The sequence below is a fragment of the Schistocerca serialis genome, chromosome 1 (assembly GCF_023864345.2).
Source record: "Schistocerca serialis cubense isolate TAMUIC-IGC-003099 chromosome 1, iqSchSeri2.2, whole genome shotgun sequence".
NCBI classification, from domain to species: domain Eukaryota; kingdom Metazoa; phylum Arthropoda; class Insecta; order Orthoptera; family Acrididae; genus Schistocerca; species Schistocerca serialis.
The window spans coordinates 258921541-258947138 of record NC_064638.1 but is presented as its reverse complement, the minus strand read 5'-3'; the positions used below and the strand labels follow the sequence as shown (position 1 = coordinate 258947138).

At 45.5% G+C, this 25598-nt stretch overlaps 1 protein-coding gene across 1 annotated transcript in view; it reads right to left on the bottom strand.

The window, feature by feature from the left end:
• Window positions 1-25598, bottom strand: part of LOC126464665 (zinc finger protein 236) — an 864481-nt gene that overhangs the window by 359098 nt on the left and 479785 nt on the right. The window lies entirely within an intron of this gene.

Sequence of the window (25598 nt, the reverse complement as noted above, 5' to 3'; positions counted from 1 at the left end):
GCGGCGTCATCCACCCCAGCCCCCCCGCCCCCGCGCAGCGGTCGCCGGCGTTATTGCGCTAAACATGCGCGCCGCAGTTATCGATAAGCGATGGCCGGCGCCACCACCTTCCGGGACGTGGCGTTTCTAATGCAGCAGCAGCCCTGGCGGGTCGGCTTTTGTTCCGGCCGGCCGGGCCGCCAAGGTGGCCGGCGCTAACAGCGCGCGCTCCTAGTTGTTCCGTAAGAAATATCGCGACCGCAGAGGGCAGCGGCCGCGGCAGCTTTTCCGAAGATATATGTTTAAACAGTTAGGAATGCGATAGGAGTGTGCGCGACGTTTTTATTTTTGAGACAATATTCATTACTCACTTTCTCCGGCCGCTCTCTGTCCCGCGGCGGAATTCAGCTTCCGAGCAACGCCGCAAGAGTGCGAAAAGACCATTACCGTTATCTCTCGCAGTCAGTCTTGGCCTGCAACTTTCGGCGCAAATATTACACGTTTAGTAATACAGAAGTATCCAAATTATGTTCCCAGACCGCTTTCCTTTATTTCCATACTATATGGAAAAAGTATCCGTACTATGTGGAAATAAAGAAAAGCGACCTGGAGACTGAATTTGGACACTTTTTTATAACGATCGCGCTAAGACCACGAACACGAGTACGTCCGGATAAATTTTGTTCGCAATGTTTATAGCGTGAGACGTTAAGACAAACGAGTTGACTAAACAAGTTACGGAGTGTGCGTGCAACATAAGCAAAGGCTGGCTTGGATATGAGTGAGAGGGGAAGGCGGAGGGAGAGACGGAATAAGTGATTGAGATATCACATGGTTTTTCAGAATACTTATCTCTTATATCTTGGGAATAAAAATCACTTTCTAATTACGCTCGTGGTCTGTCTACAATTTCTTCTTATGTGTGACAAGATAACGGCAACAGCCTAGCCGCAGTGGATACACCGGTTCCTGCGAGATCACCGAAGTTAAGCGCTGTCGGGTGTGGTCGGCACTTGGATGGGTGACCATCCAGGCCGCCATGCGCTGTTGCCATTTTTCGAGTGCACTCAGCCTCGTGATGCCAATTGAGGAGCTACTCGACCGAATAGTACCGGCTTCGGCCAAGAATACCATCTTACGACTGGGAGAGGGGTGTGCTGACCCCACGCCACTCCTATCCGCATCCTCCTCTGAGGATGACACGGCGGTCGGATGGTGCCGGTAGGCCACTCGTGGCCCAAAGACGGAGTGAGTGACAAGATAAAACTATGAATTAGACTGTGATTCGAGCCAATTCTCTGTTTTTCGAGGACAGTACAAATATCAACTACCATGTTAAGATATCAGTCTGCCCAACCTCTTCAATTTGTCACATAACTGGTTTACAAAACTTAAGTACGAAAGTAACTTTAGCACAATGTGTCACCGCCAAGTAGATAACTTGAGAAATTTGGACCGCACATTGAGAGAACTCTTACACTACTGTATGGTGCAGCACAGAAGGTAACTGAAAGAAATACGCAGTAACATGAACAGAAAGGACACTTTTATTTGAAGACAATGATTACACTAAAATCACCACCTTTCATGATGGTCCCTGGACGCTACAAAAGGCAGGACATTGTTCTTAATAGGGTGTGTCATCAGTACTCCTTTGCTGGCTGTGCTGGCGTAAGCTGGCGCCAGCACTCCGGTCGGCAAAGATGAAGCTCAAAACGATAGGCAGGCGCAGGATCAAGCGCGCCTCTCACGAGAGAGGCCAGAGACACACCGACAAGCAACACGCCGCCAACGCACTCTCGACAGCAAGTATTTAGGCCACGCCGCTGACTGGAGGGCCTCAATAACTCGCACTCCAGTCGGCGTCTGTCAGTTAATTTCAGTGTGGGCTCAGTTCATTCGACTCCCTGACTCACTCAGGCTATGACAGAACATAGCGACCAGATTAGTGACACAGCGGGACAAGCAGTGAGACTAAAGTTAGTAATAGCATGATTACCGATATTGTCTGCAAGAGGACTATTACTGATGAGCTTGTAGCACGAACATGGACTCCATTCAAATTAAGTACATATTACAAGTAAATAAATAACAGTGTTAATCCATGTGAGCGCTTGTGCATACTGGCTTCCTTTGCTTCCCTACGGCACAAGACTCTACACAGGCGACAAGGGTGTTAAGTAGTTCTTAAGGTAGGGCGTTCCATTCCTCCACCAGCGAGGATGACAGCGGCTGGAACTTTGTTAGTACATACAGACGTCATGCAATAAGTTTCCTCAATGCATCCCAAACTTGCTGCATGGGATTCACAATAACGTTAATCAGTGAGTGTATCGTGCTCAATATTATACCTTCCTGCACCGCAACACCTAGATCACCAAAACAATCATAGCCAATAATGTTGGACGCACCCTCATGTGGGAGAGAAGGGGACACGTAATGCTTCCAGCAACATTGTTGAACATTACCGTTTCGTTAGTCTAGGTCTTATGATGTGGGGAGGCATAATGTTGATCTCAAGATCTCTCACCGGTCAACGTTGCTGTGACACTGTACTCCATCTACTACATGTACATTTATATTCCGCAAGCCACCCAACGGTGTGTGGCGGAGGGCACTTTACGTGCCACTGTCATCACCTCCCTTTCCTGTTCCAGTCGCGTATGGTTCGCGGGAAGAACGACTGCCGCAAAGCCTCCGTGCGCGCTCGAATCTCTCTAATTTCACATTCGTGATCTCCTCGGGAGGTATAAGTAGGGGGAAACAATATATTCGATACCTCATCCACAAACGAACCCTCTCGAAACCTGGACAGCAAGCTACACCGCGATGAAGAGCGCCTCTCTTGCAGAGTCTGCCACTTGAGTTTGCTAAACATCTCCGTAATGCTATCACCCTTACCACATAACCCTGTGACGAAACGCGCCGCTCTTCTTTGGATCTTCTCTATCTCCTCTGTCAACCCGACCTGGTACGGATCCCACACTGATGAGCAATACTCAAGTATAGGTCGAACGAGTGTTTTATAAGCCAGCTCCTTTGTTGATAGACTACATTTTCTAAGGACTCTCCCAATGAATCTCAACCTGGTACCCGCCTTACCAACAATTAATTTTATATGATCATTCCATTTCAAATCGTTCCGTACGCATACTCCCAGATATTTAACAGAAGTAACTGCTACCACTGTTTGTTCCACTATCATACAATCATACAATAAAGGATCCTCCTTTCTATGTATTCGCAATACATTACATTTGTCTATGTTAAGGGTCAGTTGCCACTCCTTGTACCAAGCGCCTATCTGCTGCAGATCTTCCTGCATTTCGTTGCAATTTTCTAATGCTGCAACTTCTCTGTATACTACAGCATCATCCGCGGAAAGCCGCATGGAACTTCCGACACTATCTACTAGGTCATTTATATATATTGTGAAAAGCAATGGTCCCATAATACTCCCCTGTGGCACGCCAGAGTTTACTTTAACGTCTGTAGTCGTCTCTTCATTGAGAACAACATGCTGTGTTCTGTTTGCTAAAAACTCTTCAATCCAGCCAAACAGCTGATCTGATATTCCGTAGGCTCTTACTTTGTTTATCAGGCGACAGGGCGGAACTGTATCGAACGCCTTCCGGAAGTCAAAGAAAATGGCATCTACCTGGGAGCCTGTATCTAATATTTTCTGGGTTCAAGAACAAATAAAGCGACGTGGGTCTCACACGATCGGTGTTTCCCCCTGTGCCTCTTTTCAGAAGTATATTTGGTCCTAACTTCACTTTTATGGTTCACCATGAGTGACCGCATGGATCAACGCATAGAGGGCAACTCTTGGATCGAGAGATCATACGGTGTACGGACAGGTCTGCTCGTTCACCCGACGTAAATCTCATGGAGCACGAGTCGGATGGGCAGCATAATTTACCTGCACCAACGACCACTAGCTGTTGTCAACCTCTCTGGTGAAGGGATGGAATGCGATACAGCAAGGACTACTAACCACCCTTGTGGCCAGCATGTGAGCACATTCCAGAGCATGCATTGTCGTTCTTGGTTATCACACACCCTATTAACGCCATAGTCTGCCTTGTGTAATATCGACGACAGCACCATGAAACTAGGTGGCTTCAGTGCAACTAATGTCTATCAATAAAGGTGACATTTCTGTTCGTCTGATTGCGTATTTCTTTCTTCTACTGTAATAAAACAGTCCTTTCTATGTACGTTCCTAGTTTCATCGAGCTGTGTTACTTGGTAGTCACACTTCATGCGAAACTTTCGCTCTTATTTTTTGTGTACCAGTGTATAATCGACGCAGAAAATAATAGGATTAGTTACAAAGTGATAATTTTCGCCTCGAAATAAAGTTACATAATTGATTCTTTTTGTGTGACTGCAGCTGCGTGTCGGCAGTCTTGGTACACACAGAAATCCTCGCGGAGAAGTACATCAAAGTGATAAACTAGAAATGGGCTGAGCCTTTTCTGTTCGCCTCCTCTAGCGTCGGGGTTTCAGTGTGTATCACGACTGCAGGTATACGTCTGAATCAAACAAAAAATCAGTTACGTAAATTTATTTTTCGAGGTGACAGTCAAAACACATACTCTGCAGGTACTTAGAGAGTTTTTGTCCTAGTTTGTCCATGCTGTGTTCAAAAACATATGACAATGGAAGATGCTGCCTGATGATTGTTCTTATCACGTATCTTTCTCGTTTCTACCTCAAGAACAAGCAGAGAGGACGTCTTAGGAGGGGCCTCTCTGGAGAATGATCACTCGTAGAAAGTACTGCAGGATTGATGAGCTAAGTACGAGGACTTGTGATGCTGCTCTCTTTGCGTCTACCTGCTACGCCAGACCATTGTCAGTAGTTCTCTATGGGTCCGACCATGCCGTGAGGACCGCGAGGGAATCTGCCTCACTTTCATAACTCTTCTCTCGTAGATTACTCTTATAAGTGTTACGCCAAGGGTATTATCCCCGGCAGACACCAAAAAATAGTCCTGGTTCTACCTTGGAAGCAGAAGAATACCGTCATGCTAGTGACAAACCATAGTGCCATAAGCAAGCCTAAGTACAACGCCACAACAAATCTTTAGGTGCCCAACCAGCAGAAAAGAGCCTCTGAAAGGTGAAGTTGCGAAAGTCTGCAGTCACTAGGAGAGCTGAGAGCGAGGGGAAACCAGGGCACATGATGTCAAAGCCATCCGCAACGCCGCAGAGCACACAGGAAGCGGCAAAATACCCTACCCTTCTTAAAAAGTGTCGGATTGTTGAGTGCTGATTGGCGACTGCCCAGTGCATAGTCTCAGCCTTCGTCTCAGTTTCAGTTATCCACTGAGAGGTCGACCCTCAAAACGCGTAGTTGTATTCAATGGTCTACGGAACCACGAGTCTGGCTGGAAGGAATCCGTGGCTGCCTGCTTCACTGCCAACTTCCGAGGCAACACTTACGGGGCGCTGTGGCCGTCATCATCCTGCACGTCTGCTGAAGGCTTGAGATGCATGACCTGGATGCTGTCCTAACCCACCGATGCTATCAGTTCCTGTCCGCTAAACAGGGGCTGAGAGCGGGACCCTGTGAGCCAGCAAGTATTTCAGGCAGATCTGGAGCCTGACTTCTGACTTCAAATCTTCGACGTCAATGAGTGCACTTCGGAGATCTGGGGGACTGATGACCTTAGCTGTTTAGTCCCCCTTAAACATCCCCACAACCACCACCAACCACCACTTCGGAGATCGATATGTAGAGCTGGAGTCTGCCGGAGTACATGGGTCGACAGCTGCATTGGAACGTAACAGCCGCCACCCGACGCTTCGCTGTACAGGCGGTACTGCAAGATGAGAGAATGCCGGCCTTCTGCCGCTGACGAGATCTCCGCCAGCAGGCCTGTGGCGCGGCGCTTAGAAAGACAATCTATATTATTGTCAATGTGTTCTGTCAATGATGTTTACTTGAGTTCGTGCTCAAGGACTACCATAACTGACACTCTGCTCATTTGTTTGTGCAGCGGTACATAAATATTTTACTTAATAGTTTCACTTCACCTGAGCTAAAGCCAGAAGAGAAATTAAAAATGTTTAATCCTCTTCTTCGATCCTTGTCTACTTTTAACTCTACCACCACTCTCCGACTTAAATCACACTGGTATTATATATTCCACCATATAACACCTGCATCATAATTTTTCTGATACCTCCCGCACCTATCTGTTCTAATCCCTGCTGCAAACTGAATCCCCGACACTCTGCCCTGCCTCTTACTCTGAACCTCTTACTCTGCCATCATTACCATATAAGTTTCGTCTACAAGCCACCAGCGGAAAAATAGTCATCGTAGAATTGTTTACTCGCTAAAAGGTGGCGAAAATTGGTTTCTGCTAGCCACCCCATTACAAAAGGAAGTCAGACTCGACTACGTGATCTCGCGGTATTCTGGCCATCTCTTTGTGTTCTTGGAACCGTCAGATGACAGCCTTAGCGAAGATTAGCATGTAAGGCGATGTTTTTAGAGCGAGATAGTGGCTGTGGCCATTTTCCAGTAACGTTGCTAGCGCCTATGACAGCATTTAGTGCCACCACGGAGTGCAGCGGGCTCTTCCTATTGCAAGCGTTCTCTCTCGCTGGCTCGACGCTACTGTATGTAGAGTATACGTGTAGTGAAAATGGAATGCACATTCGTTGCATGATTCTACTGCATTATTGGTGTGGAGCCTCAATTGCTAGTTCTGACTTCCAGCATCAGATAAAATGGAGCTGACCGCATTGGAAGTCCGACTGTTCGAGATGAAAAGTCTCAGTTACTACAGAGGAGTCTAGGAAAGATATGAAAGAACGTGGGAGAGGAGTCCACTGTAGGCCCTGCTGCCCTCTGAAAGTCCACTGGGACAAAATAAACTTCGTTCTGCATTCAGATCTCAAGCAGAATAGTGAGTCATTTATTTTATTCATAGAAATGATCCATCATAATATTCTCAGCAAGGAGCGCGTAATTGTAATTATTTCCTGGAATATTTTGATGACCTCAGTAATTTTTGCGCTGATTATTTCTCTGCGATTTCTATTTTACGGTAATTTATGGTTTTTATTTCAATTAATGTACACTTCTTTTGATAATATTAGTGTTGGAGTTTACTATTAAGCTGCGACTATTACAAACGACTGTTACAAATTAAAAGACAAATAAAATACAATGCATGCAACCACTACCAATAAGTATGTGGAGTGTTTTATTGGTTGAGAAGTTCATATTAACTTGAATTAAACAAAATAAGAAATGAACTGAATGCGAATTAGGAACTTGAAAGAAACCTACACCTCTTCTGTAGCTACAAAGGCATGCAGAGGCTCACTGTAAATGCTACAGTGTCATTCCCTCGTCACAGGTGACAGCTTATCAGTAGTGATAACATGATTTTACAGATGATGGAAACGATTACCGTGTGACTAGGAAACTCAACACTGCCTTTATCAGAGACGTCATTAAAATCCTTAGACGCAAATGTGCCGAACTATATAAGAGTGTCGCACAATAAAAAATTAAAGATTTGGAAAATCTCCCGTCCATTCTTAATATTTCAAAACAAATTCAGAGGCTACGCAGAACTATTCATCAGCAACGAAGCAGGTATCTACCTATAGAGGCAGACACTGTGGGACAAAGTTAACCAAGATCGTTAAATTTACAGAACAAAATTGATAGAGAAACAACTAAATAAAATTCATTTTAGAGGTATGTACAGACAAAGTTTTATGTTTATTGGTCTCCTAGGTTCATTCTAAATTTAGTATTATTCGTGCATTCATCGAAACGTGCTATAAGAACTTACAACTAGACTAACATGTGCATTGAAATGGCATGTCTGAAGGATTTACTGGGGGTACTACCAACAGGAAGCTTTTTGTTGGCCTCCCGTAGCAAAAACAATGTATGTCTTATTCCAGTTTGCGGCTGGACGCTGTAGCTTTCTTGAATAAAAACAGCATTGTAGTTTCAACAGAATTATTTAGGTCGTGTCAGTCCGTTATGTTGTGTTAGAAGGCGATACAGCTGCATAAAACGAAGTCACGGCATCAGAATAGTCTTGCGAAGGAAAGGTGGAACAGCAGATGAAGGACACTCGGAGCAAATACTGACGTCCCAGTTGGTACAACGCGCGCATATTACCTGAAGTGACCCGATATTATTCAGATCCCCAAAATTTTGTAAAAACTCCTTAACTTCCCCAAATCATTAAACATACTTTTCACGGCTAGGGTCAATTTTGTCCTATACCTGCCCATCCCAAGGTAAGGCTCTATTAGTAATGGCATCAATGGGATGCGAAACACTTGTATTATAATTTTTGATAACACCATCACCGATCATTAACAGGGCACAATCACAAACGTGAAATGTCTAGAAATATCAATACCGGAACGACCCCATAAATCCAGATGTGAGAGAAACGAGTGCATACAAGAGGGTGATTCTGGTAAATATCTACGAAAGAATGCAACATTTTTGTTCTGCCTTCATGGTTGATAAGTTTGATTATTCCAAGGATCTTGTAAGGAATTTCAGCAATCTACAGCGAACGGTTCATTGTTGAAAGCTGTCTGAGTTGGTCAGTGTGTCGACTGCAACTGGATTTTAAACGTGGTCGTGCCAGCACAAAAAAGGGAGAGCGCTCTGGCCGTCCAATTGAAGTCACCACAAAGAAAAGCATTGACAAAACTCGAATATGATAATGCAAGAGCACTGAATTAAAATTCGTGAGATATCTGAGACTACAGGTATTTCATCTGAGCGAGTTTATAAGTCGACCAAAAGCGCATCTGGTAGAACATTTCAACACAATAGCTGGAGATGTTTATCTGCAATCTGCAAGACATCTTGCGGATTCTGCACAATATTGAAGACCATTTAATTTTTGATTATTGAATTTAAACGTGATTGGACAAGTGTGCGTGACTTTTACACACCAGAGTCAAAGTGGCAGTCACAAGAAAGTACAAAGGTTAGTAAGAGTGCACCGCAGAGGGCAAAGACAATTTTGTCAGTTAGTAAGGTGATGGGTACTCTCTTTTGGGATTGCCAAGGAATAATTCTCGTAGATTTCTTGGAAAAAGGCAGCACCAAGTCGAACCCTATTATCCTTCTTAGCTATATCGTTTGAAACTTGCATTAGCTGAAAACACATCAAGGTTGACGCGCAAAAAGGTGCTCCTTCATCAGCATAATGCACCATCCCACACATCAGTGATAACAATGGCGAAAGTGCATAAATTCAGCTTAGAATTAGTTTTTCATTCACTCTATTCACGAGACTTAGTCCCAAGCGACTTCTTGTTGTTCCCTAAGTTGAAACTTTGGTTTGCTGGGAAGAAATTTTCATCGCATGAAGTTATAGATGCACTCCACGAGTGTTTCACAGAGTTTGACAGAACAGATTTTTCCAATGAGACGAAAAAGCTGGACCAAGTGCATACCCCTCAAAGGAAACTATGTCGAGAAGTAAGGTGAGTTGTTTACTAAAGAAACTTTTCTTTATTTCTTTTTTACTAGACTTATCAAACTACTTTCATACAGAGTAAGAATTTGGTACTGTGTTTGCACCTGTGAGTCTTTAACCGGTTTCTGCTATACAATGATGCCTTATGTCCATGATTGATCGAGGATCTGCATCTGACCACACGTGAGTGGTTCACGATACATACACTGAAGCACCAAGAATATGGTATAGGCATGCGCATTCAAATACAGAGATACGTAAGCAGGCAGAACATGGCGCTGCGGTTGGCAACCCCTATATAAGACAACAAGTGTCTGGCGCAGTTGTTAAATCGGTTACTGTTGCTACAATGGCAGGTTATCAAGATTTAAGTGAGTTTGAACGTGGTGTTATAGTCGGCGCACGAAAGATGGGATACAGCATCTCCGAGGTAGCGACCATTTCACGAATATACCGCGAATATCAGGAATCCGGTAAATCATCTGATCTCCGACATCGCTGCGGCCGGAAAAGGTTCTGCAACAATGGGATCAGCAACAACTGAAGAGAATCGTTCACGCGACAGAAGTGCAACCCCTCAGCAAATTTCTGCAGATTTCACTGCTGGGCCATCAACAAGTGTCAGCACGCGAACCATTCAACGAAACATCAACGATGTGGGCTTTCGGAGTCGAAGGCCCAATCTTGTACCCTTGACGACTGCACGAGACAAGGCTTTACGCCTCGCCTAGACCCGTCAACACCGACATTGGACGCTTGATAACTGCGAACTGATTGGACGAGTCTCGTTTCAAATTGTATCGAGCGGATAGACGTGTACGGGTATGGAGACAACCTCATGAATCCGTGGACCCTGCACGTCAGCAGGTGATTGTTCAAGCTGGTGAAGGGTCTGTAATGGTGTGGGGCGTGTGCAGCTGGAGTGACATTGGACCCCTGGTACGTCTAGATACGATTCTGACAAGTGACACATACGTAAGCACCCTGTCTGATCACCTGCATCCATTCATGTCCACTGTGCATTCCGTCAGACTTGTGCAATGCCAGCAGCACAATGCGACACTCCATACGTCCAGAATTGCTATTGTGCTATTCAGAAGAGATCTCCTTCCCCTTGTACTCTTACGGATTTATGGACAGACCTGCAGGATTCATAGTGTCAGTTCTCTCCGGCACTACTTCAGACTTCAGTCATATCCATGTCACGTCGTATTGCGGCACTTCGGCGGGCTCGCGGGGGCCCTACACGATATTAGGCAGGTGTAGCAGTTTGGCTCTTCAGTGTACAAAGAGTATACACCAGCACATTGGAGAAGCATAACGCAATAATGGGTGACTTATGTTGGAGTACACTCCTGGAAATTGAAATAAGAACACCGTGAATTCATTGTCCCAGGAAGGGGAAACTTTATTGACACATTCCTGTGGTCAGATACATCACATGATCACACTGACAGAACCACTGGCACATAGACACAGGCAACAGAGCATGCACAATGTCGGCACTAGTACAGTGTATATCCACCTTTCGCAGCAATGCAGGCTGCTATTCTCCCATGGAGACGATCGTAGAGATGCTGGATGTAGTCCTGTGGAACGGCTTGCCATGCCATTTCCACCTGGCGCCTCAGTTGGACCAGCGTTCGTGCTGGACGTGCAGACCGCGTGAGACGACGCTTCATCCAGTCCCAAACATGCTCAATGGGGGACAGATCCGGAGATCTTGCTGGCCAGGGTAGTTGACTTACACCTTCTAGAGCACGTTGGGTGGCACGGCATACATGCGGACGTGCATTGTCCTGTTGGAACAGCAAGTTCCCTTGCCGGTCTAGGAATGGCAGAAAGAGGGGTTCGATGACGGTTTGGATGTACCGTGCACTATTCAGTGTCCCCTAGACGATCACCAGTGGTGTACGGCCAGTGTAGGAGATCGCTCCACACACCATGATGCCGGGTGTTGGCCCTGTGTGCCTCGGTCGTATGCAGTCCTGATTGTGGCGCTCACCTGCACGGCGCCAAACACGCATACGACCATCATTGGCACCAAGGCAGAGGCGACTCTCATCGCTGAAGACGACACGTCTCCATTCGTCCCTCCATTCACGCCTGTCGCGACACCACTGGAGGCGGGCTGCACGATGTTGGGGCGTGAGCGGAAGACGGCCTAACGGTGTGCGGGACCGTAGCCCAGCTTCATGGAGACGGTTGCGAATGGTCCTCGCCGATACCCCAGGAGCAACAGTGTCCCTAATTTGCTGGGAAGTGGCGGTGCGGTCCCCTACGGCACTGCGTAGGATCCTACGGTCTTGGCGTGCATCCGTGCGTCGCTGCGGTCCGGTCCCAGATCGACGGACACGTGCACCTTCCGCCGACCACTGGCGACAACATCGATGTACTGTGGAGACCTCACGCCCCACGTGTTGAGCAATTCGGCGGTACGTCCACCCGGCCTCCCGCATGCCCACTATACGCCCTCGCTCAAGTCCGTCAACTGCACATACGGTTCACGTCCACGCTGTCGCGGCATGCTACCAGTGTTAAAGACTGCGATGGATCTCCGCATGCCACGGCAAACTGGCTGACACTGACGGCGGCGGTGCACAAATGCTGCACAGCTAGCGTCATTCGACGGCCAACACCGCGGTTCCTGGTGTGTCCGCTGTGCCGTGCGTGTGATCATTGCTTGTACAGCCCTCTCGCAGTGTCCGGAGCAAGTATGGTGGGTCTGACACACCGGTGGCAATGTGTTCTTTTTTCCATTTCCAGGAGTGTATTACGATGTGGTCACACGCGCGGATGACTTGAAATTGAGTGGCGGAAACCCACTGGCATATAGGACACTGCAACATTCGATCCAGTCCCAATACGAACACTTCAGTGCCTACGCATTCGCGTACAACAGTGAAGGAGCACGATGGGGACCGGCACCGCCTTGGGGGACAACCCTACAGCTCGTAAAACCCGAATGGCCGCTGCCAAGATCTCCGGCGGGCGATATTATCCTAAGGGAGCAGCTAACAGCCCGCCAGAGCGGGCGCACCCCGCGCCCGGCGATGGCGGAAACCCGGGGGCCGTGGGCAGGCGCGAACAGGTAGCGAACAGTTAAACCGCAGCTATCAGCACTCTGTTAGCGCACCGCACCGCCTGGCAAATCATTACGAGTTAATAGTTTGCGCGCGCCGTGCGGCCATCTCTTTCAGCGCTTCGCGGCGTGCAGCGGCCGTTTTACGGTTACAGACAGTAAACGTCGCTAGTATTTGTGTGCCGCAATTTACGGCGCTTTAAGTGCGCACTCTGGGATTTTCTGCGGCGAGTGCGGCCTGCGCCTTGCGCTCCGTCGGCTTCCGTTGCGGTCCGCCACGCTGCTTGAGCCCGCTCGCGCTTTGTGTCGGCGACAGCTAGCGACGTCAAGCTTGGACCTACCAGACAATTGGAGGTAAATACTTTGTTCGTGACTGACCTCCGAACCTATCAGCTTTGTACTACACAAATGGCCATTAAAAGTGCAGCAACGTGAAGTCGGGAAGCAACAGGCGTCAAATTGGCATGTAGGGTACTAAGTGCTTGGGTGTACAAATGACGGCTTTCTGTGCTACCGCACATAGCAGGTTGGCGTATAGTCATCAAATTTCTGTTCATAAGGAAACATTACGCAGGGGATTTATCACTCAAAAATCGCATTGGATGTTGGATGTTTGTTAGAAACTTGTCTCAATCCCATGCAGGATCTCAAAAATTCACTTGACTAGCGCCCGAGAGGATAGACCTGGCTGCGCGACTCGTAATAGGGGTAGTCAAATGAAAACCGAACACTTGTCACAGCAGAATCGTGGAATGGTTCCTTTTCAAAAGTAGTCAGAACATGTGTTAAAATATTCATCCCACTGGGAGACGATCGTTCCGACAGCCCGAGGGCAAACAGCAAAGCCAATAGTGGTAACATCTCAGGTCTGTCCCACCAAAGAAATCAAAATTTGTTTACGCACGATGCGCTAAGGCCATGATGGTATTCTTCTTCGACTGCAAGGGCTCTCTGCTCATAGAGTTATTCGAGCGTGAAATCATAATCAACGCTTATCACTTTGAAGACACTCTGCAGAAACTGCGCCGGCCGAAGTGGCCGAGCGGTTAAAGGCGCTACAGTCTGGAACCGCACGACCGCTACGGTCGCAGGTTCGAATCCCGCCTCGGGCATGGCTGTGTGTGATGTCCTTAGGTTAGTTAGGTTTAAGTAGTTCTAAGTTCTAGGGGACTTATGACCACAGCAGTTGAGTCCCATAGTGCTCAGAGCCATTTGAACCATTTTTTTGCAGAAACTGCGGAGCGCCATAAAGCCAAAACGCCCAAGAATGTTGTCGGATGGAATCGTCTTGTTGCCCCAACAACATCAATCTGACGAAGGGTACACTTCACCAATTGGGATGGAAACACAGCAACACTCTCTGTTCACCCTAGATCTTTCACCGTGTGAAATTCACATCTCTGGTGACCTGAAGAAAGACATTCGTGGAGGTCGGTTTCAGTCGGACGAGAAAGTGCAAGAGTGGATACGGTTGTGCATCCGTCAGCGGCCGACCGTGCTCTGCGAAACAGGAACTGATCGTCTCATCTCCCAGTGGGTTAAATGTCGTAAGGCGTGTTGTGATTATTTTTTAATGGAACCATTCCACGGTCCCGGTTTGGCGGGTATGCAGTCTCCATTTGACTGCGCTCATACCATGACTCAGCAAATGGACCTGTTTGCAGCAAGCTAAGTACCCACACGAACAGTACGACGACGTGTGGAGTACCATGTGTCGCCAGTCCAGCGACGATTGTTCTGGCTTTTCCTGATCGCAGCAGGGCAAGAGGTGCACAGACAGTGGTGGGCTAACTGTCCCATTGAACACAAGAGTGGAAGCACGATGTCTTCCCAGGAGAATATCGGTTCCATGGGAGAAGAAACGTTACCAGACTGCATTTGTCATTATCGTACTGGTACAATACCTGGTGTGACTGTATGGCGTGCTAGTAAATACTCAACACTGTCATCTCTGGTGCGCATAGATGGTAATTTAAACAGTAGCTACTACATTTCTGACATGTTAAGCCCGTTGGCTGCGCCAAACGTCGAGTTCTCCGGGGTGTTATCCATCAACATGATAAGGCAAGCCCACATGTTCCCATACCGTCCTGACCCACTGAGTAGAGTGGCTATATGACTGCTGTCCTGGCCACACATTCTCCATATCTCTCACCCACTGAATTCATCTGTGTATGGGTCAGCGAGACACTGGCACCAAACCATTCGCCAGGCATTGTGACACATGAACTCTTTCATAGAGTGGAAACATCATGGAATGACCTGCCTGTACCTGTTACTCTAGCTCAGTTTGACTCTATGCGTTAACACTTTAGAGCCACTGTTACTGCCGGTGGTGGTAACTCTGTGTATTCCAATTCACATCTTGTATACCCTCAAATCAGATACAAAAATTTAATCCTATTTTCTTGCATACTGTACACGAACGATAACCACGGTTTCGTTCTCTGCTCTCCTTCTGACCAGCACTGCATATGCCTCTGACTGTCATAAAACAATTCATAATGGGCATAATGTCGAATAAATTAATCTACGACATATAATGAGAAGCTGTCTGGAGCATATGGCAGGAACAGTGGATCTTTGCTGCGGCAAAGTTCTTCAGAAAATAACTAGTAGACCATGTAATAATGTTATTGGTAGAAGCAGAAGACCAATCGTCCATGATCGTCCTGAGAACTGTCACAAAGCCACTTCTTAATTGGTGAAAGAATGACGACGCTGTCCACCAGTACAGAACCCAAAATTGTCAAGCATCCCAAAAAAAAAGTCTTTCCCTCTGCAGTGCAGTGCGTGCCAGATCAAAACTGTATGCTGGCGTGGAGCAGGAACTCAGAATTTTGACTTTGTGGTCAACGCTATGTACGACACAGCTCTCCAGGCACGACTATCAGACGGTTTTCTGTCATACTGAGATATAGGTAGAAACAAAGGGAGAGGTCACTCGTACAGTCAGCGAATTGGAGAGAGAATAAAGAAGCACCTGCTGGTGGTCGGTAACGAAACAGTTCGGTAAGGAATGGATGACCAGAATCGAATACAGCAAACGTTTACGGAAAACATGGTAAACCCGTCCACAGAGTAATCGAAATTGAGAAATGTGAACACGCAACGTCGAGCTCAGAATAATCGTTTGGCGCGTAGGCAATGGCTCCACAGACTAAACGAGGGAGGGAATGACCAGCGGCTGGCCGCGGTATTTATCAGCGGCATCACGTTCGCAGCCACGCCCACCCCATAAGCCGTCTGCGCCCTCCTCGCAACCGAGCGTCATCGGTGGCTGTACAGTGCGAAGATCTCTGACCGCGCCTCTCTGCCGATACTCGGACTGGGCATGGAATAGAACTCGTTGTCAGACTCAAAAACCACAGCTTCACGTCAGCCATTATCTCTCTGCTACCTTCCAAACTTCACAGAAGCTCCATTACGGTTTTGCTGGATCAACACTCTTGAAAGACAGAAACCTGCCAGGAAATGACAGGAAGATTAAAAATAGCGCTCTCTCCACGGCAGAGTGAGAGATTCACTCTGGAAACAACTCATATGCTGTTGTTAAGTATTTATCGCAATAATCCTATCTAGTCCAGAAATGCATGTAGAAGATCTTCTCTGAAGTATGGAAGATAGGTGAAGAGTTATTAGCTGAACTGAAGCTGTGTCGCCAGGCAGCGAGTCGTAATTTGGTATGTCGATCGGTAAATGCAATGCCGTTGAACAGAAAGGTTCTGGGTTCGAGTTCCGTTCAAGCACACAGTCACAGAGAGTCACAGAAAAATGACAAGTGGTCGACCGTGGCCTTGTCGACCACTCCTGGCCTCACATTCCCATGCAGTCCAAAGCTGGGCCACTGTCACAACCGTGTACCTTTGAAATCTCGACATTGCATGACTGGCCCAGCAGGTCCAAATGGATACCCGCAGTGAGGCCCCTTTCAAAGCCTGCCACGTGCTCATAACGCTGTCTCACTCGACATCTCCTTGTCCTTTACAATGCTCACCCAACATCTGATGCTATTCACTCCTCTTATACTAGTAGGGTATGGAAGTGTAGCTACGTTTAGGACCCACATAAGTCACATAAAATTACTAATTAAAAGGCTTTTATTGCTTATGTGGATATTGCATTACTCCTTTAGGACTTCCGTCCATCATATGGCGCCTTGTTTGCATAACACTAACACAAAACACTTATGCATAATGTAAAATACATTAAAGACGTGGTCAGATGTCAATAAAACTTCTTACACATCGGCGGGTGTGTAATTGATTGGGGTGGCAATTCCTTGTGACATGTAGAATTGACACCAGATTGCATTACTACTGTACGTGTTTAGTGTTGTTACCGCACCGGGTACGGTATGTAAGAGGAGTGAATAGCGTCATATCTTGAGTGAGCATTGTAAAGGACAAGGAGATGTCGAGTGAGACAGCGTTATGAGCACGTGGCAGGCTTTGAAAGGGGCCTCACTGCGGGTATCCATTTGGATACTCGGTTGTGACAGTGGCCCACTTTTGGACTGCATGGGAATGTGAGGCCAGGAGTGGTCAACAAGGCCACAGTCGACCACTTGTGATATCCACAAGGCAGGATCGCCGTACTTCGCACGAAGCACATGGTAACCGCTCCACATCTCCACCTGACGTCCTTCAACACGTAATGGAAACGTTTTGTGTCTTTACACACCATTCGTCGAACACTAGCAGCAGCCAGACTAGGGGATTACCGTCCCTTGCGTAGGCTGCCGTTACCATAACTCAAATGGCAGCGATTGGAGTGATGCCGTGACTGGGAAACACGGACTGCTGGTGAGTGGCGTTGTGTTGTCTTCAGCGACGAAATGCCATTCTGGACTACCCCTGATAAGCGCCGTCAGCGAGTATGGCGGTGACATGGGGACAGGTTCCATTTTTCCACTACAGTCGAGACGTACAACGGTGTTACTCCTGGTGACGTGGTGTGGGAAGCCCTGGAGTATGACTTCAGATGTTAGCCGGTAATGACTGTGGGAACTCTGACAGACCAATGCTATGTCGCGGACATTTTCATCTACATCTACAACTACATCCATACTCCGCAAGCCACCTGACGGTGTGTGGCGGAGGGTACCTTGAGTACCTCTATCGGTTCTCCCTTCTATTCCATTCTCGTATAGTTCGTGGAAAGAAGGATTGTCGGTATGCCTCTGTGTGGGCTCTAATCTCTCTGATTTTATCCTCATGGTCTCTTCGCGAGATATACGTAGGAGGGAGCAATATACTGCTTGACTCTTCGGTGAAGGTATGTTCTCGAAGCTTTGACAAAAGCCCGTACCGAGCTACTGAGCGTCTCTCCTGCAGAGTCTTCCACTGGAGTTTATCTATCATCTCCGTAACGCTTTCGCGATTACTAAATGATCCTGTAACGAAGCGCGCTGCTCTCCGTTGGATCTTCTCTATATCTTCTATCAACCCTATCTGGTACGGATCCCACACTGCTGAGCAGTATTCAAGAAGTGGGCGAACAAGCGTTCTGTAACCTACTTCCTTTGTTTTCGGATTGCATTTCCTTAGGATTCTTCCAATGAATCTCAGTCTGGCATCTGCTTTACCGACGATCAACATTATATGATCATTCCATTTTAAATCACTCCTAATGCGTACTCCCAGATAATTTATGGTATTAACTGCTTCCAGTTGCTGGCCTGCTATTTTGTAGCTAAATGATAAAGGATCTATCTTTCTATGTATTCGCAGCACATTACACTTGTCTACATTGAGATTCAATTGCCATTCCCTGCACCATGCGTCAATTCGCTGCAGATCCTCCTGCATTTCAGTACAATTTTCCATTGTTACAACCTCTCGATACACCACAGCATCATCCGCAAAAAGCCTCAGTGAACTTCCGATGTCATCCACAAGGTCATTTATGTATATTGTGAATAGCAACTGTCTTATGACACTCCCCTGCGGCACACCTGAAATCACTCTTACTTCGGAAGACTTCTCTCCATTGAGAATGACATGCTGCGTCCTGTTATCTAGGAACTCCTCAATCCAATCACACAATTGGTCTGATAGTCCATATGCTCTTACTTTGTTCATTAAACGACTGTGGGGAACTGTATCGAACGCCTTGCGGAAGTCAAGAAACACGGCATCTATCTGTGAACCCGTATCTATGGCCCTCTGAGTCTCGTGGACGAATAGCGCGAGCTGGGTTTCACATGACCGTCTTTTTCGAAACCCATGCTGATTCCTACAGAGTAGATTTCTAGTCTCCAGAAAAGTCATTATACTCGAACACAATACGTGTTCCAAAATTCTACAACTGATCGACGTTAGAGATATAGGTCTATAGTTCTGCACATCTGCTCGACGTCCCTTCTTGAAAACGGGGATGACCTGTGCCCTTTTCCAATCCTTTGGAACGCTACGCTCTTCTAGAGACCTACAGTACACCGCTGCAAGAAGGGGGGCAAGTTCCTTCGCGTACTCTGTGTAAAATTGAACTGGTATCCCATCAGGTCCAGAGGCCTTTCCTCTTTTGAGCGATTTTAATTGTTTCTCTATCCCTCTGTCGTCTATTTCGATATCTACCATTTTGTCATCTGTGCGACAATCTAGAGAAGGAACTACAGTGCAATCTTCCTCTGTGAAACAACTTTGGAAAAAGAAATTTAGTATTTCTTGCGTTCTCATGTGTTACCTATCATGCAACATTACCGCGGTGCTATTTTTGAATAGGACGGCACTTGTCTCTACGGACAGTCTGCGTCATGCTGAGGCGCTCCTGTGGTGAGCAAGATCTCCAGATCTCTCTCTGATACAACTGCTGTGGAACTAGCTCGGTCGTCACCTCCGTCCCAGTGCCAGTATTCAGTATATCACAGACCAGTAACAACAGATACGGACCTGCTTGCCTCAGGACAGGATACAAGAACTTTATGACAGCCGCCCAACTGCATACATCCAAGCCAGGAGGGGAAAGGGGAGAATGTCTCACTGATAAGTGAGCTCACTCAGCCGAGTACTTTGTTATTTGATTTTAGAGTCACTGAAATAATATCCCATACCCTCACAAGCTGTGTTTCATTTCGTTTTCCCCTTACGAGTGTTTTTCTTTTATTTGTCAGGTTGTATTGAATAAGTCATATCCTACCTTAACCTACTGTAGCAGTCTGCTTACAGTTGCTGATGTCTGTTCTTCGTTTAACAGTGACAGGTAGAGCCACTGATGGTGCAAATTCAATACAACAGTGAAGTCATATTTCACTGCTATGGGCGGAGGTAGCTACACATTAGTCGCAGTCACGGACAGACAAGAGCGGCTATGACTCACGGTGTAATACGACACGTAAGAAATAAATATCTTCAAGCGATCAGTCAATCAGAACGGACCGTCCTCTATAAACTCTTCATCCATGATACTTCGCAGAAAATTTTGTGGTTCGCACATCTGTCGAAGAAGCTAAGTGCTGCTAAGTTAGCGACATACAGACGTTGCTTCAGCAATGAACGGGTGGTCTCACCCACGCCGGGCTTGTGCTGCCTCTCTAAAACATGCGCTTCGGAGGGTATTTTTGCTTGACATAGGTAATTTACAGTTGTAAAAGACAACCCCATTTTCCACCTTGGCTACTATTTAAGCACAGTCATTTGTATTACGTGCACAGCTGATTTCGGCGCTGTGTCATTTTCTAGTGTTTCTCCCAACCAATACATAGTACACTCATGTTCATATAAAAACAGAACACTTTGAACGACTAGAGATAGGACGTTCATGTTCACAGGACAGGCACATTAGTATGTTCTGCAGAAATAATTAGCATTTGAACCATTTCGGCCAGCAGGTTCAAGCACAACATAGATATAGCGGCGGAACACGGACTACCGGTAACATATGCCTGTGGATCTCGTTGCCGATACAAGCCAAAGGTAATGGGTCAGTGTGACTTGAGCAGACGTACAGGATGCCTCTCAAACGTATGCTCGAAACGTACCGTCAAATCACAGAGTTTGAAAGAGGGCGTATATTGACACGAGAGAATGTGATGCATCCATTAGGGAAACTGCTGCTCGTGTGGGACGAAGTGTTTAAGCAGTCTAACGGATGCGCGCAGAACGGTTCAAGGAAGACCGTAGAACACGACGACATGGGTCAAGTCGCATCAACCAGACAACCCGCCGAGAAGATCGACACATCGTCCGAATGCCATTGCACGACAGATCTGCGTCCTCCTCGGCTCTGGCGTAACAGTACAACACTGTAACACATCGAACACTATCAAGAGTGACAGTCCGACGCCTTTTATTAAGGCATGGTTTACCTGGACGTCGTCCTCTTTTCCGCCAACCTTAGACGAATGTGCAGAACATGCTCGACGGTAATGGTGTCTGGAATGACGTCACTGAGGACAGGGATGGCATCAGATAGAGTTTAGGACGAATCTAGGTTCTGTTTGTTTGAAAATGATGGTAGCAGTTTGGTTCGCCGCAGACAATGGGAGCGGCATCACAGTGATTGCATTCGCACAAGATTTACAGTGCCAGCTCAAGACCTTATGGTATGGGGTTCTATTGGGTACAACCACAAATCATTCATGAACAGGGCACTGTGACCAGTGTGACCTACGTGAATGACACCCTGCGACCCGTACCCCTACCCTTTCTGCACAACACCCAAGACGCCATTTTGCAGCAAGACAATGCACGACCACATGTTGCTGCACGAACACTTGCCTTATTGGTGTCAGCCTTTTGCCCTATCCCGCCGGATCACCAGATTTGTCACCAATTGAAAATATGTGGGATATGGTGAAACGATGTGTGCAGCGCTGTGACAGTGCCAACCCCGTCACAGATAAACTTTGGAACCAGATGAATGCAGCACGGACGGATATATCACAGACGCCATTCGCGCCTTATACGCGTCGATGCCGTCACACATGGATTTACAGAAGAATGGAAAAACTTGGGGAGGCCGACCTTGGGGAAGATTAGTTTGGGTTCGAGAGGAATGTAGGAACACGTCGGCGCTACTTGTTAGATCATACGTTGAAGAAAGACAAACCTAGGTTTATACGAGATCGCCATTCAGGCCTTGAAAGCCCAAGGGATGTCGACAGGCCGCAGTGTCGTCCTGTGTCTTGTTGCGTTACGCGGATGCGGTACGGAGGGGCGTATGACCTGCACTTTGGCCATTTTGCCGGATTTCCACAAAGTGGAGCCACTTTTTCTACGACAAACAGTTCCTCAATCGGCACACGACGTTATGTGCACCAGCACCACGTACACAAGTCCTCTCACCGAGGAAAAAGTCGTTGACAGTACCGGGAATCGAACCCGTATCCTTCGAATGGCAGCTATCTGCCCTGACCACTCAGCTATAGAGACGGACAACCTACGTTTATAGCATTTGCAAATTCAGAGAATGCCTTTTACGCCGTGCACTGTATGAAATTTTGAGAGCAGTAGGGACAAGAAAAAAGGACTGACAGGTTATTTACAACCTGCACAGAAACCAGACTTCAGTTATAAAAAGTAGAACACGTGAACGGGAAGCTGCACTTGAGAATCGGATGAGACAAGCTTGTGTTATTCAATCTGTGCGTTGAGGAAGCTGTAAAACAAACCAAGGAGAAATCTGAAAAGGGCATTAAAACTCTGACAGAAGAAATAAAAGCTTCCCAGTTTGTCCATGACATTGTAATTCTGTGAGCTTGTGAACATTCGTGCAGTGAGTTTCACGTCAGTTTACTATTATAGTGAATGGTGTTCCTGCTTTAGTGTACGTGATTTTGTTGTTTACTTTCTGTGCACCATATTGGTGATCTGTTCTTCCTGCCTGTAAAAAATTCGTTGCCTGCAAAATGCCATTTCGTTGCTCTGTGCCGAATTGTAGAGGAAATAACGACGGTGGACCAAAAGTAACTGTATTTAAACTTCCGAAGGATGAAGCAACGACGAGGAAATGGTTGTCTAGTATTCGCAGAGATAACTTTACTCCTTCAAGTTCAAGGGTGAGTATTTGTTTTGTTTAGTTCTTAAAAGAGGTTAAATGTGCTAACAAAGAATAGGCATTGTGCAAGGTCAGCGGCATTTTGACTAATATTTAAGATCGATCGTAGCTCCGTAAGTGTCGAAGAAAACAATGCTTCGTTTTCTTGTCATGGCGATTCTGCAGTTTAGCTGGTTTAGGTTATATGAATTCTGTATTCTGCAGGTTCAAGCTGTATAACCTAAGCATAGTCATAGGTAAGTACATTAATACTTCAGTATATCTTTATACTTTCTCTTTGTGCTGTTTGTTGATAGGAATAAAAGTCGGTTTATGTTAAAGTATATACACATAATATACTGACAAGTTTCGATGTATTCTGGCTCTAGTATTCAGGTCTGTTTCTTTCTGCTGTAAAAGTTTTCAGGAAGTTGCCCGTGGTAAAAGCAGTGTCTCATTCACTTATTTTTAATAAATTTTTGATGGGAATTTGAAGTTCAATGCAGGGAATGGTACTATTAGTGAATACAGTAAGCTTCCGACTTTACAATGCACACACAAATATTTTACTTTAAAATGATAGAAAGGAGAAATGAGTGAGTACATGAATGGATTAATAAGCCATCAGAAAATGCAAGAAAGTGTGAAAACACATGCAAAAAAAAATTCTTGTGTATTTTACAAATTTTTACTTTCTGGGTCTGGAATTTCAGATATATGCTACTGGCCTATACTGCTGTCTTATAAATACACAACAAGTACTTGAAAACAATTGTGTCCTCAAGTTTAGCCTAATAGACAGCAGATAACTGGCAATGTATTAGCTTCATTATATTGTCAGTTTTTATCTAAGCTATGACGTGATGTATCGAATAGGGAATAGCAGCTGAAATACAGATGCTAAACAGTCTCTATCTCATAAAAAGCACTACCATTAAGTACTTCATGGCTCTACAGGATACACAAAGTCTGAGAGTTACTTCAAATTATTCTTTGTTTCACAGTTGCTGCTATGGAACATACCTGTGTGAGTTTGCTGTCGTCATGCTTTCGTGTATGTGAGACGTGTGTTTGAGGGGGGGGGGGGGATGTATGTGTGTGTGTGTGTGTGTGTGTGTGTGTGTGTGTGTGTGTGTGTGTGTGTTCCCACAGTCAGAAATTGAGCAAACATTCCACCTCTCTTGTGGATATATTAGCATGAACGCAAAATTATAAAAAAATTATCAATGATATTGAATTATGCTACACACATTAGTCAATGTTTTTAATTATTGATGGAACAAGTATTTTCTTCATTTAATCATCTTTTGAAGAGCTTGTTGCCATGATGTGTGATTGCATGTGTTATGATTTTGTAGTGCTACTGTTTTATGGAGTTACTGCGCCATGGCCACATTTCTCTCTTGAGTATTTCTTAGCATTTGAGTTGTCGGGAATCTTATTTGTATTTTACAACTAGAAACTAATTTTATATACATAAATTGTTTTCACACTATTATTATTGTCATTACATTCATTTATCGGCACCTTTTTCATTTTTTATTCATTTTTAATTACAGGTATGCCATGTTCCCACCCACAAGGATGATATTATTCGGAAAATACAAATTGTGGATGAAACAACTGGCCAGTTATTAAGCGCCCCCCTTGGAAATCCACGTTTGAGACTAGATACAGTTCTGTCACTACTCCCAAACTGTCCTTCCTACCTTTCAATGGAAGAAAGCAGACGTGAAGGGCCAGAGGAGAAAAAGCAGAGGCTTGAAAACGAGCGGTTAGCAGCAGCATTACAATATAATTTAGCTTCCCAGAGGTGCTATGAAGACACTTTCAACTTCAGTTCCTCGGAGTAGTTGATGTTGCGTACCAAGGAAGTGGAATCGCCATACTAGTGGAAAGCGATTGAAAAACAAACAGTGATTTTGTGTGATTTTTGAAGATAAGAAGAAAACCAGCATCATTCATGACACATTCGGTCGTTATTCAAGAAAGAGGCACTAATTAAGACATTTGGAAAAAGGTCTTTTCCTCTAATTATAACTAATATTCATGATATTGTCAGTGTACTGCAAGTGCTTTCAGAGACAGATTGTGGGCACTCAGAAACTTGTATAGACAGCATTGTAGAGATAGTGAAAGACAGTCTAAGAGTGCTAAAAGACAATGTACAGAGGTGTGAAAAGGAGATGGAAGACTTTATATATGAACAAGTTGGTCTTATAATTGTCAAAAAAATTAAATCATAGATTTAGTTCTACATTTGTGATACTGTGTTGTTTGCTGTTTTCGATTTCCTCTTATGCTTATAAATGTTTAATTAGCAGTTCATTGATAAAAACGCCACAACCAAGCACTCTGCGTAAAATCTGCAGCAGATTTAATGTGAATCTATCTCATGAAAAGTCTTGGGGGAAGTAATTTCCTGTCGTATGCAAGACAGAAATTTCAGTACTTCAACAATGATAATGTCAATGTTTTTTGAGTGTAGATGAAATTTATCTAAATTCTTATTTGAAATACAGAGGAGGCAGCGTTTTAGGCATGTCATATAACTCGGGATATGCTGCAAATTCAACATCTGTATTTATGTTGCAGAGTGTCAAGTCTTCGAACTTTACCAGAGAAAACCATTTCAACTAATTTATTATAGGATGTGCTATTGGTCATAATAAATGGCCTTGAACTAATAGGCTATAGGCTTTTTTTGTGTTATAACTGACAACAACAAAATCAACAGCAAAACTATGTCCATGTTTTCTGTCGATAAGGCTGCTGATAATGGTTTTTAAACATCTATCAGCTCCTAATGGCCCACTTTTCTTTTTAATGGATGCCATAAACATTGTTAAATGCATAAGAAACGTGTGGTTGAACCAAAAAACGATGGTAACAATATGTTTTATCCTTAGTTTTCAGCTAGAAAATGAGTGTAAGAAAATATGTTTTGTGTAGCTTCTTTTAAAACGCCGAAACAGATTTATGACATAGATTCCAGCTCTTTAGTAGTAAAATATCGTCACACATTTTCTCTCAAATCACTTTGCCCTACGTGATCAAAGAAACAGAGCA